The sequence below is a fragment of the Acyrthosiphon pisum genome, chromosome A3 (assembly GCF_005508785.2).
Source record: "Acyrthosiphon pisum isolate AL4f chromosome A3, pea_aphid_22Mar2018_4r6ur, whole genome shotgun sequence".
Taxonomy (NCBI): Eukaryota; Metazoa; Arthropoda; class Insecta; order Hemiptera; family Aphididae; genus Acyrthosiphon; species Acyrthosiphon pisum.
Window position 1 is genome coordinate 34,175,073 of NC_042496.1, and position 13,285 is coordinate 34,188,357.

The 13,285-nt window shown below is 30.0% G+C and overlaps 1 protein-coding gene across 1 annotated transcript in view; it reads left to right on the forward strand.

Annotated features, from left to right (window-relative positions):
- The first annotated feature begins 220 nt into the window (after positions 1 to 220).
- The window catches only part of LOC100160019 (teneurin-m), a 199,013-nt gene continuing 185,948 nt past the window's right edge, over positions 221 to 13,285 (forward strand). The window contains exon 1 of the mRNA XM_029491332.1: positions 221 to 748. The gene's annotated coding sequence lies outside the window, so the exon portion shown is untranslated. The remainder of the gene's footprint in view (positions 749 to 13,285) is intronic.

The window sequence follows — 13,285 nt, forward strand, 5'->3', positions numbered from 1 at the left end:
TGCGACGACCATCGCACTCGTGGTATCGAATATTAATGTGTAATCCCGGGGTCAATCGCGAAGTCCGGGTGGCACACGAACAAATTTGCGTGCTCGCGTTTTTTTTTCCGCATTCGCGCTCGGCCATCGCACACAGATGGCGTCTCGTCCGCGGCCCCGGGGAGTGCGCACACGCCGATCAACGGTCCCCCCCCAGTGAAGCACCGGTACTGCTGTGGATCACGCCTGCAGTTTAGTAGTCGCAAGTCTCGACGGCCGGTCCGAATGTACGTTTTTTGCACCGCGACGAAACGACGACAGTAATAATTATTAGAACGGCGAAAAAAAAAAAATAAAACCATAAACTGCCGAGGATATCGCTGTCGATACCATTAGCAATAAAACATAATAATAATAACACCATTGTACACATTATTGTTAACGATAATAATAATAATAATACTATTATATTGACGTTTACGCAATATCAAGTGGCGTGCACACGTGTGTATTTATCATAATATTATAACGAATGTGGTCGGCGGTGTAAATCGATCACAGTTATTTTTGAATTCGAATGTCGGGAGGAAACAGATTTAATTACCGACGGACGGTGTCGTGAAACTCTATACGATACCATCGTTACCGCTTATCGCCTCCCGAACATCATCATTCTTCCGGTTACGTATAATAATTATTGTCTCTTCTGAATAACGCACGCAACAATAGTTTTCACCACAAGACACCGCATCAGTCTCCACAGTGGCCGGTGAGTGAAAACGCCTTAACGCTAATAATGTACTGCCTATATAAATAACGTTATAAATACCATAATCAGCGCACCCACTTCCCCCCTCCACCCCTTTGACTAGCCCATCCCACTCACAGGCACTATCTATTATAATATTATTATGCTTTCGGAACAATTATAGAGACACGTCATAACAATATTCTTAGATTGAAACACTCACTCGTCGTTAATTATACGAGTGAGACACATGTCATCTTAATGAAGACAATTTTTATTAGAAATATTATGCTGCTTGCATCTGCGCGATATACTTCCAATATGGTGCGTTCCGTAAATATTTACATGGTTACAATTTCGTTCAAGAAATGCTGTCAAGAGTCAGTTTTACAAAAAGTTGACTATTCTTATTGTACCGCATTTTTATGTTCGTGGGACTAGGATGTTGAAATGAAATAAAACGTTTTTTAATAATAAATCCGTTATAAGCTGCAAAGGCACTCGTAAAGACTGAACAATATTGGTATAATATTATAAAATAATATTCGCTGTTAATAATAATAACAATGGAATAATTTGTTTACCACGTTTAAAATGTATAGTATTATTTAAATAAAAATAGTCTGAGATATGACAGAATTTTCTTAAATCAACGATATAAAATTGTATAAACTTACCGTCGACAATACAATTGATATGGATAACTTAATCGCAATAATATAATGAACATAAAATCATCAACTTGTAATTAGATTGCATGATTATAATAATTTTTTAATTTTTTCTTCATCAATGATATTTTATCAATATAATATTTGTAAATATTATCACATTTTCAGCTATTTTTAAGTTTTTCCAGTTACATGATCCAAACCAACAATAAGTAAGCTAGTAACTAGTAAGCCAGCTGAGTTAAATATATATATGTATAGGTATATGTATATTGTATAAAGATGATTTAAAACACATTTTTGCTTTGAATCGAAAATATAATTATAAATTTAAGATTTAACTTTAAACGCATGCCATTAAATTATAATTATTTAATAAAGCGTAAAACCTAAACCAACTGACACGATAAAACATTATTGAAACTTAATTGTTAATAATCTAATTTAGAGCTAAAACTTTATAGTTATAGGTATCGAATATGATTAAAACTTTCAGTGGATTAATTTTACTGACCAATAGTGATTCAATTACCTACGTAGTAACTTTTTTTACTACAGTTAATAGTTTTCAGAATGATAATATGATCTTCGATATTTTAAAACTATCTAAATTCTATTATATTTCACTCGATATTTCATAATACAATTTGATTGTTTTAACTGATTAAAAAGTATATTTGATAAAAACAACTAATGTATTTTTTTATTAGGTTTAAATTTATTATTTACAGAAATAAATATAATATATTAAGTATTTTTAATAAATTTAATGTTATGAAAATAATAATATTACTTAAAATAGGTGGAACTTGTTTTATTTTATTTTAAAAATTTGTTCCATAAAATAAATATAAAAATTGGATTTTTGTTAAAATACAAAATATATTTTTTGCAGATATTTTCTAGTGTTTGAATTGTTTTTATTTAGTCAATATGTTAATTTTGTATTTAAATCAAGTTATTTTAGGTGAATCATTTTAAGTTCCTGGAATCAAGTAAATGTCTCAATATTATGGTATAGACATATTAAATATATACATTTATGTTGCAAATTAAAAAAATCGAATCTTTTGATTCAAAGTAAAAACTAAATAGTAACTGAACGAACCATTAATTTTAACACAAGAGCTTCGGGTTGGCTAAATGTTGTGGGTGTAGGTGGTTGTATGACGTGCTTATTTACACGCGTCATTTTCCTAGCACAAATTAGCCTCTGGACATCGGACGCCATAAATTGCCCGTCACGTGTACTCGGCCAACTATCGTTTGTTTTAACCAGCACTGTGTATGCATGTACTACAGGTCACAGGTGATTAAACTTTTTAAGTAGATATACTCGCATTTCTTGGATGTGTGCAAATCCGAGGGATGATAATTCTCCTTCTGAATGATTAATATACCACACCAGTGCTCTGGCATGGCAGCGTGAATCGTAAATCGGTTTCGCAGCAACTTCCCTAAGTTCGGTTGCAATGTCCTCAGGGACCCCCACGGTTTAATTGTGTGCATCAATAACCGGAAAACAGTCATATTTTAAGGATAAAGCACCTAAAGTGGGCTCTGGTGGTTCTTGCGGGGCTCAAAAGTCAAAGTGGTATTGAATGTTTCGAGTTATTGGAAGTATTCCAAAACGCATTTAAGTTTATTCAGTATTCCTACTTTCCATAAGTGTAGTTCAATATGCGCCTTCAGTTAAAGTGTCTAAATAGGATAGGTACCTACTTTCAGAACATTATGATTGTAAAGAACAGCTCCTTTGAAGTTCGTAGCGATCGAGTTGTTTAGGTTCAACCAATGTGACTGACGCGAGTCAATCAAGTATTCAAGTCCATATGAAACACTTACTTAACGAGATTCTCTGCACGAGAAAATACAAAGGAATTTAATTTTGACGACGCTTTTTCGATTAGTTTATATATAGTTTATGTAAATTAGTTTGCTACGGAGAATTGATTAATATTCATTTTATATGTGACAGTATACCTAATACACATTTATCTGGTTATATTTTTCAATTCTAAGCTTCTGATCTTATATCGTATTTATAAATACATTACGATATTGAACTAAAAAAAAAAAGATTGTAAATAATTATGTTGGTAGGTATAGGTAGGTTACATATAGTAGTATTGTGTATCCATTCGTATAAAGTAATAGAAATATTAAATATCATATATATTATGCCATATGAATTTAAAAAATTTTACTCATTGACAATTTTTGTTTTTTATGAAATAAAAACGTAAATTTTCAGTACGAGTGATGTACAAATATCTTTATTTGATCGATTTTACGTCTTTAAAAACAGGATCAACTTTCATATTTTATAATTTCTTATACGTAAGCGGTTTAAATTTTAATATTGATTTGTTGTTTATCCGTCGTGTCTTGAAAGTATTTTTCAATGCTATCTGCAGTCATTGGATAGTAATACGATTTCGTATTTATTTTCTGGTACAGTAAATCTGCAAAAGCTTTACTTTGAGTCATTAAAAAACCCTGATACCTACGCATTTAAATTTTATAACTCGGTCATTATTTCCTTAAAAAAAAAAAATACTGATTCAGAAATCGATATTTTATTTATTTGTCAATTGAACAAACCACGAAATACTCGTTGCATATATTTTTTGGGCTGTAACTTGAAGTGAAATATAGGATTTTCTTGAAATGGACATCTGCTCGGGGGGTTGTTTGTTGTCCCGTTGAAATTATTTAGTTCGGCCTAAATAAAAACTTAAAATTAATACAACCAACAAATAAAAATAACCAAGAACACAAAAAATGTGTACACCCGAGAGAAAAGCAACATTTTTTTAACTAAGAATAAATCTCCTGGAGTGTGAGGTGAATACTTTATGAGATCATTCACATTTTCGGTCTTTTATCGTCTGTGTGCAAAATACTAACTCCCCATTTATGCACTAGCGCATGCCTCCCCAATGCCATATTATTATGCATAGAATCAAAGATCAACACTTGAGGTTTTACACCACGAATTCGCATAAAAGTGCCGTGCGAAACTGTTGGCAAACAATTTTATTAAAACACAACTTTTTATACTATATGCATAGATCGGTCGCATTTCAGAACTAAAGTAGGTAACCGAATTTCATATTTTCATTTTTTATTTCAGTATATACTTAACTTTTTTAGTAATACTTTGTAATGTTTGTATATATTATTATAAATTACCATTTTATCGAGTTATTACAATTGTAGATGCTTATATTCTAAACTATAGGTACTCATAGAGGTAAATCGTTTAGGTACCATAGATCATTTTTAATGTCATTAAACAATGACATTTATATTATATTTTATTTGACTGCTATAATATCAATACCGATAAATTCGTTTTTATAATGCTATGAAAATCATAATTTTTTTTAATTTTCCTAAATAGTAGAAATATGTATTAAACGATAGGTACTCATAAATTATATAGTAGGTCAAAATATGTATTTATCCACATTAAAACAAAATACGTTACGATTATACATTTAATCTAAATTACATTTTATTGGTTAAAATGATGCTGTATATCATTATCATTATTATTATTTAGAGTAAAAACTAAATTATTCTTCAATCTTAAACTCGTAAAATTTAAAAAAAAATCATTAATATAATCTACAAGTTTGTTATAGATGAAATACTAGTAAATATTACATAATTGCAATATATTCATTATTCAATATCAATAATTATTATACAATGTTTTATTACAAGCATTGTACAATAAATAACGTAATTAATATTTAGCTACCTACTTAATTTGTTTTCATACAATTTCTATTGGAACTTAGTACTTACTAGGTACAAATCACATATTATTTATATTTATCTCGGTTTCTTAGTTTTCTTAGCTACCATCTTTATGAAAATACCATTAGATTTATTATAAAAACATTGTAAACAAATAGTACCAGCCAAAGTTAAAAATTCATATATACATTTTTGTGATAAACTTTTTGGAAACCCCTAGAATATGCCTAAAGAGTAGGGTCGTGATCCGCTTCATTCCTGTGCACATAAGGGTCACCGATGCATTTAGAAGGGTAAGAGGAAACATGTATAAGCCATTATTTCTAAAGCTTTATTTATTTTCTTTCTTTAAGTGTTGCACAAAGGCTGCGAACTTGTTTACGGGACATTTTCTATATGGAGAAATTACACATCCACCATAATTGTGACCCTCATAATATACATTTCAATGGTTGTTAGTAACATAATATTATAATGCTATATCTAATACATCTAAAAAAGAGTATAACTGCATGCACATTTTAATAATATTATGTATATATTCATGTTTTCAATTCACGCGCGCAACAGGGTAATCCACAACGGCTTCATGTTATTGTTTGTAGAAAGACGTATAGAGATACCTATGATAATTATGCTCTTCAAAACATTTCTTTAGCGGAAGATTATTCTTATGAACTTAAAACGAAATATCTCGATACCGATCTAAATTTAAATAAATAACATCCTTTCTTAATACTTCATATTATGCTATTTGTTGGTACTTATAAAATATGTGTTAGGTCAAACAGTGTTGGATACTATAAGACAATGACATAATATACATTTATATTGTAATGACAGTCTGAATAAAAATGTATTTTGTAATATAATATAATGTATGATACTATAATATAATGTACTATGATTTACTCTATTATACTATAATAATGAATAATACAATACATTCGGTTTTTGCTAAACATTATTATTTTTGACTTACCTCAGTATTGTAATACTAATAGAAAAATCATCGATGATTAATTGACTTTGTGCATAAATATTATATTATAACAGATCAGTAAATTTAGAAAAAATCCAAATCTGATATAGATTTATTTTGAATAACATAAAACATACATTTGCACATCTATCAAGGGTACTTTAATTAAAATTAAAATGTATAATGATATAATAATATAGCGTATGTCTTACAATATAACTTGTTATAGTATGATTGATAATCCGAACTTGACCTAGTTTCTTTATGAACTGTAACGATTGTTTTTTAAAATATAGTCGTAAGTTTTCCGTATTCTTTTAAAGCCAAATTGAATAGTATATTCACTTAACGAAACGTCTCTATCCACCAAAATCCTCTTTCATCCCGCCGGAGAGACCTTTTCCACCGCCAACGCACCCGCTCGGCTTATTTGTTCTGCACACCAAATTCGGGGGCTTTTGTGACTCCCCCCGCCGATGTAGGCGATGTGTATGCAAATTTATGCGCTAACTCGAATCCGTTTAGTTCAGCGTGTCGTTCTCTCCCTCTCTCTCTCTCTCTCTCTCTTACATACACGAACACACACATATATTCCTTCTGTATTTCACTCTCATATTGTTGGTGGAATTGCCTTTAATAAGGTTACGAGAATGCAAATTTGTATAAATAAATAACGTTTTAACTGGTGGCTAACGTGTGCGTGTTAAAGCGATAAAATATTCCCTTGGACAAGAAATATTTTAATATATTATTTTACCCGACTATAATCATTATAGACCATAGAATTATTATTTAATATTGTTCATATTCTTATATTGTAAAATTCAACTATAATATTATATTTTACATTATATATTATGACAAATGTCTTGATTTGTGCACACTTTGCTCATCTTTTAATACCTACCAGTAAAATGTATTAACGATTGATTTGCTAAAGTTTAATTGTTTGTGTCGGTTTTTTTTTTTTTTTTACTGCAAAATATCATTTTGTGACTGTTCTTAGCGATTACAACTATGGGCACGTGTTACACGCAATGAGGATAAGGTTGGTACGGTCACGAAAAAAAGGAGGAGGGGCTAAAAATGTTTCAAAAACGTTTAATTAGATTTTTTTTTTATTTATTAATATTTGTGTGCCAAAACATGTAAATAAGAAACTTTGAACTATATAATAACCATGCTAAAGCGCATACAGTCATTCATTAGATATTTGGTTATACTAATTGGAAGTTAATCGTTATTTTAGTTAATAGACTATAGTGTAAAATACTGATTTAATGCATGCGTTCAATAATTTATGGCTAAATACAAATTATGGAAGAAATCATGAATTGATATTGTTAATAATTAATAAATATTGATCAAACATAATATTAAAGTATAACTAATAATAAATTATTTAAGAGTCTTCATAATCAGTTTGAATATTCGACGCTTATTAGTTATGCAATTGATTTGTTTTCAGTAATTAATGATAAATATTGATAAACAAATATTTCCTCATTGAAATTATAACAAACGTATGTAATATCACATAAGTAAATAATTAATTAGCAAATATGTTTGATTTTCGTTAAACGTTCATTAAATTATTCCTTGGTCAAATACCAAAATTATACGAATTGAATTATTAATGAAGTATAATGACTGTCTTGAGACTTTCTAACAAGTATAAAGTTCATAGTTGATATACTCAGATAACTTTGAAGTACGCACCCCTTTGAACCCTTTAAATCCAATATTCGTGATTCTTCTAATAACTTTATGAAAAAAAAAAAAAGGTAGAAATTATTCTGCTGTATAGTTGGTTTCGAGTGTGCTCGTAATTTAATATTTAAAGATACCAAGTCACTTTATATTTGAATATAGAAACACCTTAAATTATTTTTTTTTACGGTTGTTATTTAGACTAAATTAGGCTCAAATAAAACCAGTTAATTCACTTATTCTATTTAATATAGGTGTCTAGTGTTATTAGCCATTGAGTATGTCACTATAATGAAAGTATTAAAAAAATAATAAAATGAGACGGGCGGTACCTCCCTTACAGCATATATTTCTATGACCAGTTTAAATAATAATAATAATATACTTATATTATTACTATTATTTTCTCAATTTGTTATGTTGAACTAGTTTTTTCCAAAAACATCGAATATAAGTATATATACTTAAATAACAAGTCAATACTGACATACAATAGAATGGGTGGTATAAAAATAATATAGGTAATCATAAATCGTATTTATTAAAGTCCACTGTTGTATAACTATTACCGTTTTACCACTGAATTTTGTAAGTTTTTTTATAACTATTAAGTAAAGTGATTGGAATATTCTATATTTAAAGCTCCTAAGTAGGTAACATTTAGATTTTATATCGAATTGTCTATCTTCAATGTTACATCTTAAATCATATTTACTGCTCCAAAACAACATAACATCCCATACACGCCACATTATACCTACAATAAACACTACAAATCAAAAATGCAATGATTTAGTCATCTAGAATTTCTAGATGAATATATCATTAACTAGAATCTAAATAACCAATTGAGAGTACATAACATAAATATGAAATATGGTATACATTAGGTACCTAGTTCGATTACTTATGCTTATTAATTATAAAACATTACGTTATATTTTAAGTTAAATATGTGATATTTTATATAAATAAAATAAACGTATGACTTTTGTTGTAAGTTTATAAATCATAGGTGTATAATGTATAATATCATGTTCGTAATAAAATAATAATAAGAATAAAATAAAAAACATGATAGATAAATATAAAAATATAATTTTATTTTTTCGAATCTCTGTGCTTGGTGATGACATACTGATAGCTTGTAAATCACTGAGCTTCTGAAATTTGGTAATCCGTCTCTGTTACAACGAGTTACTTATTTTCAGAACTGTAATTTGTTATATTTTTTTTTATCAAATAAACAGTTTGAACGGCGGAAACAGCTCAGTTCATCGAATTCTCTTTTTAATAGAATCAAGATTAATGACAAAAATGTATAATAACACCGTGACCTTAGAATGAAAGGAAAAAACTGTTCCATCGAAAGGGAAAAAACAAACATCGTAGTTTAAATAATTATTAATTTAAACGGTTACTTAAAAAATTATTCATTGGTAAGTACGTAGACATATTTTAAATCCATTTCAATCAAAAATAATAAAATGTTTTCCGAATCAATATGGTTTACTGAAAACAATAATGAACTACTCAAAGTTATTCACGAATCGTTTATTTCTTAATCGCTATAACAGAAACTATTTTCGAATAATAACTTCAACACCGATTATATTCTCAGTGAGTTTGAATACAATCAAAATAACCGCTTTGTCATTAACATGCTTAGAAAACTTTGAATTTCAATCAATTTTTTAAGTAGGTATTGATGAAGTGAGCGAGTCTTTGCTCTGTTTTATTCAATGCGATGAGTTAAATTAAATGTTTATCCAATACATGGTAGTTGTGAATCTTTTCAAAGATAATATTATAACAATTAAATATATAATTATGATTTTGACAAGAACTTGAGACATTTTAATTGAAATATTTTTGTTAAATATCTATCTTGCTCGAATTAAAAACGAAATTGTCGTTAGAATATTTGTATTTTACACACCATTGTTTATGTACAAAAAAAAAATAAAAAGACCATTTTCGAAATATTGTACTTCGAATGTAACTATTATTCGTTGGCCATAATAATATGTCATGCATTGTTTATTATACATTCATACAAATATCAATACAAAATGAGCATATTATACTTCATGTTATGTTGTTTTTTTGAATACATAATATGAATTTATAATTCTATATAAGAAGAAAAGTTTACCATAACTTAAATAAAAAAAAATATTTATAGCAGTAAATATTTTTAACTCAAATCGAAAATCCTCTATAGTCTATTCGAGAAACTACAATGCAATTTTTATGTTGACATATTATTTTTATTTTTGGTTTAATGTTAGTATTTGCAGCTTATAGATATAGTACACAACCAATGTCATACTATATTATTGTTGTAATATTTTTCACAATGGAATCAACAAACAAATACATTCTAATCTTTGGGATTTATTTTATTTTCTTAAACTAATATCGGATTAGTTAGGTAATTATTTTTATTTTGATAAAAACCAATTATATTATATAAAACTATTATTGTTTAAACGTAATTTATTGCCATATCATATGCTTATAATTATAAGTTATTGAAAATTGAAATATATTCACACAGGTACGCAAAAATTGTTTTATAAATAACTATTTCGAATTGTTATGGTGTTCTTATTAGATTCAGTTTAGAGTTTCAAGTAAAATAAATTGATTGGAAAAAATTGACTAAATTAAAGAGAATTATATTAATATGTAGATGTGAAAGATTAGGAAGTGTACGAATATTTTAACTTAAAATCGTTGACAATAATATTATTTGTGGTGAAAAGTTTTGAAACATTTTTTTGTTTTCATTGCACCGATAATTACTATTATTGTCAATCATTTTCAATTTAACGTCTAACAATTTAACACTAAATGAGTACCTACCATGCAGTTGCTGCGACGATTGGATAGCAATTAATGTGACGGTACATCGTGGTACACAGTGTGATGGTGAGAGGGAAAAGTCTGGCGTGTAGTATTTCGGTGACAACGTTATCGTACATTTGCATAATGTTGAGAGAGTAAAAAAAAGAAAAGAAAAGTGATTATTATCCGCAAAAAAAAAATGAAGAAGAAAATACTGCTAACCGAGATGGGCTCTAATAAAAAGAGCCTTAGGCCTACGAGACGGCGGTCGATGAAGGGAAAATACTCTTTTCAACGCGACGACGACGAGGGGGTTGTTTTTGTATGGCTAGGAAAAGCAGATGACGTCGACGAGGGTATTGAGGCAGAGAGTTAAGGGTTGGTCGTGGTGATGGGGGGGGGGGGGGGGGTTGAACGATAGTGTGAGAGCGAGCAGCGACGGCGACGGCGACGGTGGTCGAAGAAAACAGCGAAGACGTTCGCGGGCCGATCGTCCGCCGCCGCCGGCTGTGCAGTGTGTACACCCTGTTTGCCGCGAACCACCGCCGTCGCAAGCATGACCCTGCCACCCCGCACTTCCTTCCCTATTCCACCACCCTATCCCCTCCGGACGTCCTCCCCCACCGCTATTGATTTTGAAGGCAACTGGTACCGGGCGCTGCGCACTGCCGGCCCGGGATCATCGTTTCTCCACCGACCATCCCTTCCATTCAACTCCTCCAACCATCCCTTTCAGCCAACTCCTCCAACCATCCCTGCCATCTCCAAATCGTCCCTTCTGCCCCGACCTTCACCCCCCAACGCTGAAGTGACAGTGGTGGTGGTGACGGTAGCGGAGCATATTACACCGAGACGACGACGAGCGACGAGCAACTATGCAGCGTCCGCCCGTCGCATGTGAGTGTGACCCAGTGTTTACGAGTTGATTTCTTTTTTTTTTCTAAATTAATATAGTAATACCATTTGTAAAAAGTCTAACAAAGTCCATAGTATATTCATGCATCATTCAAGTTATAACAATAATATTATTTTAAAACAGAGATTATATTGTGAAACTATAGGGGATTTACAATTTTCAGTATCTTATAGAGTTTTTAAGAAGTGTTATCACCGCATACTGCGAACGAATGTCACTGCTTCAATATCATTGTACTTCTAAAATTTAAAATTCTACGGTACATTCTTCGTAAATACAGTTTAAGATACAGATGTGGAATTATGGGTTTTTTAGACAGTCTCTATCATTCATTCATCCCACAGCCATAGTATAGAATTTTTAAATTTATTGCATAATGATTTTCAATTTAAGTTTCAAATAATTGCGATTTTAGAACCTAGCTTATTTCCACTAAGCTTTAATTAAATTTAATATTTATTGATAAATATGTGTTGTATAAACAAACTATATGGTACACTTTGGGGAATGACTATATAATATTATAACACACAGTACCTATAGTTACCTATATTACATTTTTTCCTAGTGAATTGATCACCGATTAGAATTGATTCACGGACACAACGATTGTCAATTTATAATTTGGTCGAAAAAAGGCCCAAATCGAGTGTTTTTTTTTTTTTATACGTTTCTGTTAACAAATGTCTGTAAAGAGACGGTTTTTTCGTAACAAAATGTTTTTATTTTTATCCCATTCCATTCATACGCTAGGTTATACGGTGTCTGACAGTGGATTATGACGCCCGATGGTTTTCCGACAATTGACTACCTATCTCAGATTTCTATACACTTGCTGTTAAAATGCTGTCAAATATTTATACAATAAATCTCGCGATAATTCCGATAGTTATAAATAGTTAAACGCCACCAACATTGTATTTGATGAGAAACCCACCCTACACACTAGCGTTTGTATACAACTCATGAAATACGACGTTACGCTTTAGACGGTTGACCACAAAATGCGTCGGGATGTCATCAATTAAACTTGTTATAATAACATTTACATTATCATGTACAATTTATGGCTCTTAAAACTTTCCATAAATATCATGTGACGCTTAGACTATGATTCTAAAGTGAAATTTGGTTGACGGTTGTGTAAGAGTCACGATGTCTCATTAATGTTGCTACCTTTAGAAATTAAATTGTCATAGTGAAACATAATACTGTAAAATATTTATATTTAGTTAAATACTTTATGAAGTTTTGGTGTTTCATTCGTATATAGGCATATGAATACAGGGTGTCCCACGAGGATGAACTAATTTAAAGTGGTTGCTTAATGGAGTTTGAATTACTCCCGTCACTAATAGTAAATATTATTTGAACACACTCTGTATAATGTTTAATATAATTTTGGTATACATAATTATTATTTCAAGTGACTTTTCTCATTTTTCTCAATTTTTTTGTCATCTATTTGGATAACAGTTGACCTAAAAAAAAAAAATGTTTTAATTCAAGTCTAAATAAATTATTATTATCATAATTGTATCAAATTTTTGTTCAATAATCACTACAAATTTATTATATTTTTAATAAAACATATTTTATTTATTTTTAATATTACTCATTTTGTTGAATTGACGTGAAGAATTATACAGACATTTTTAACA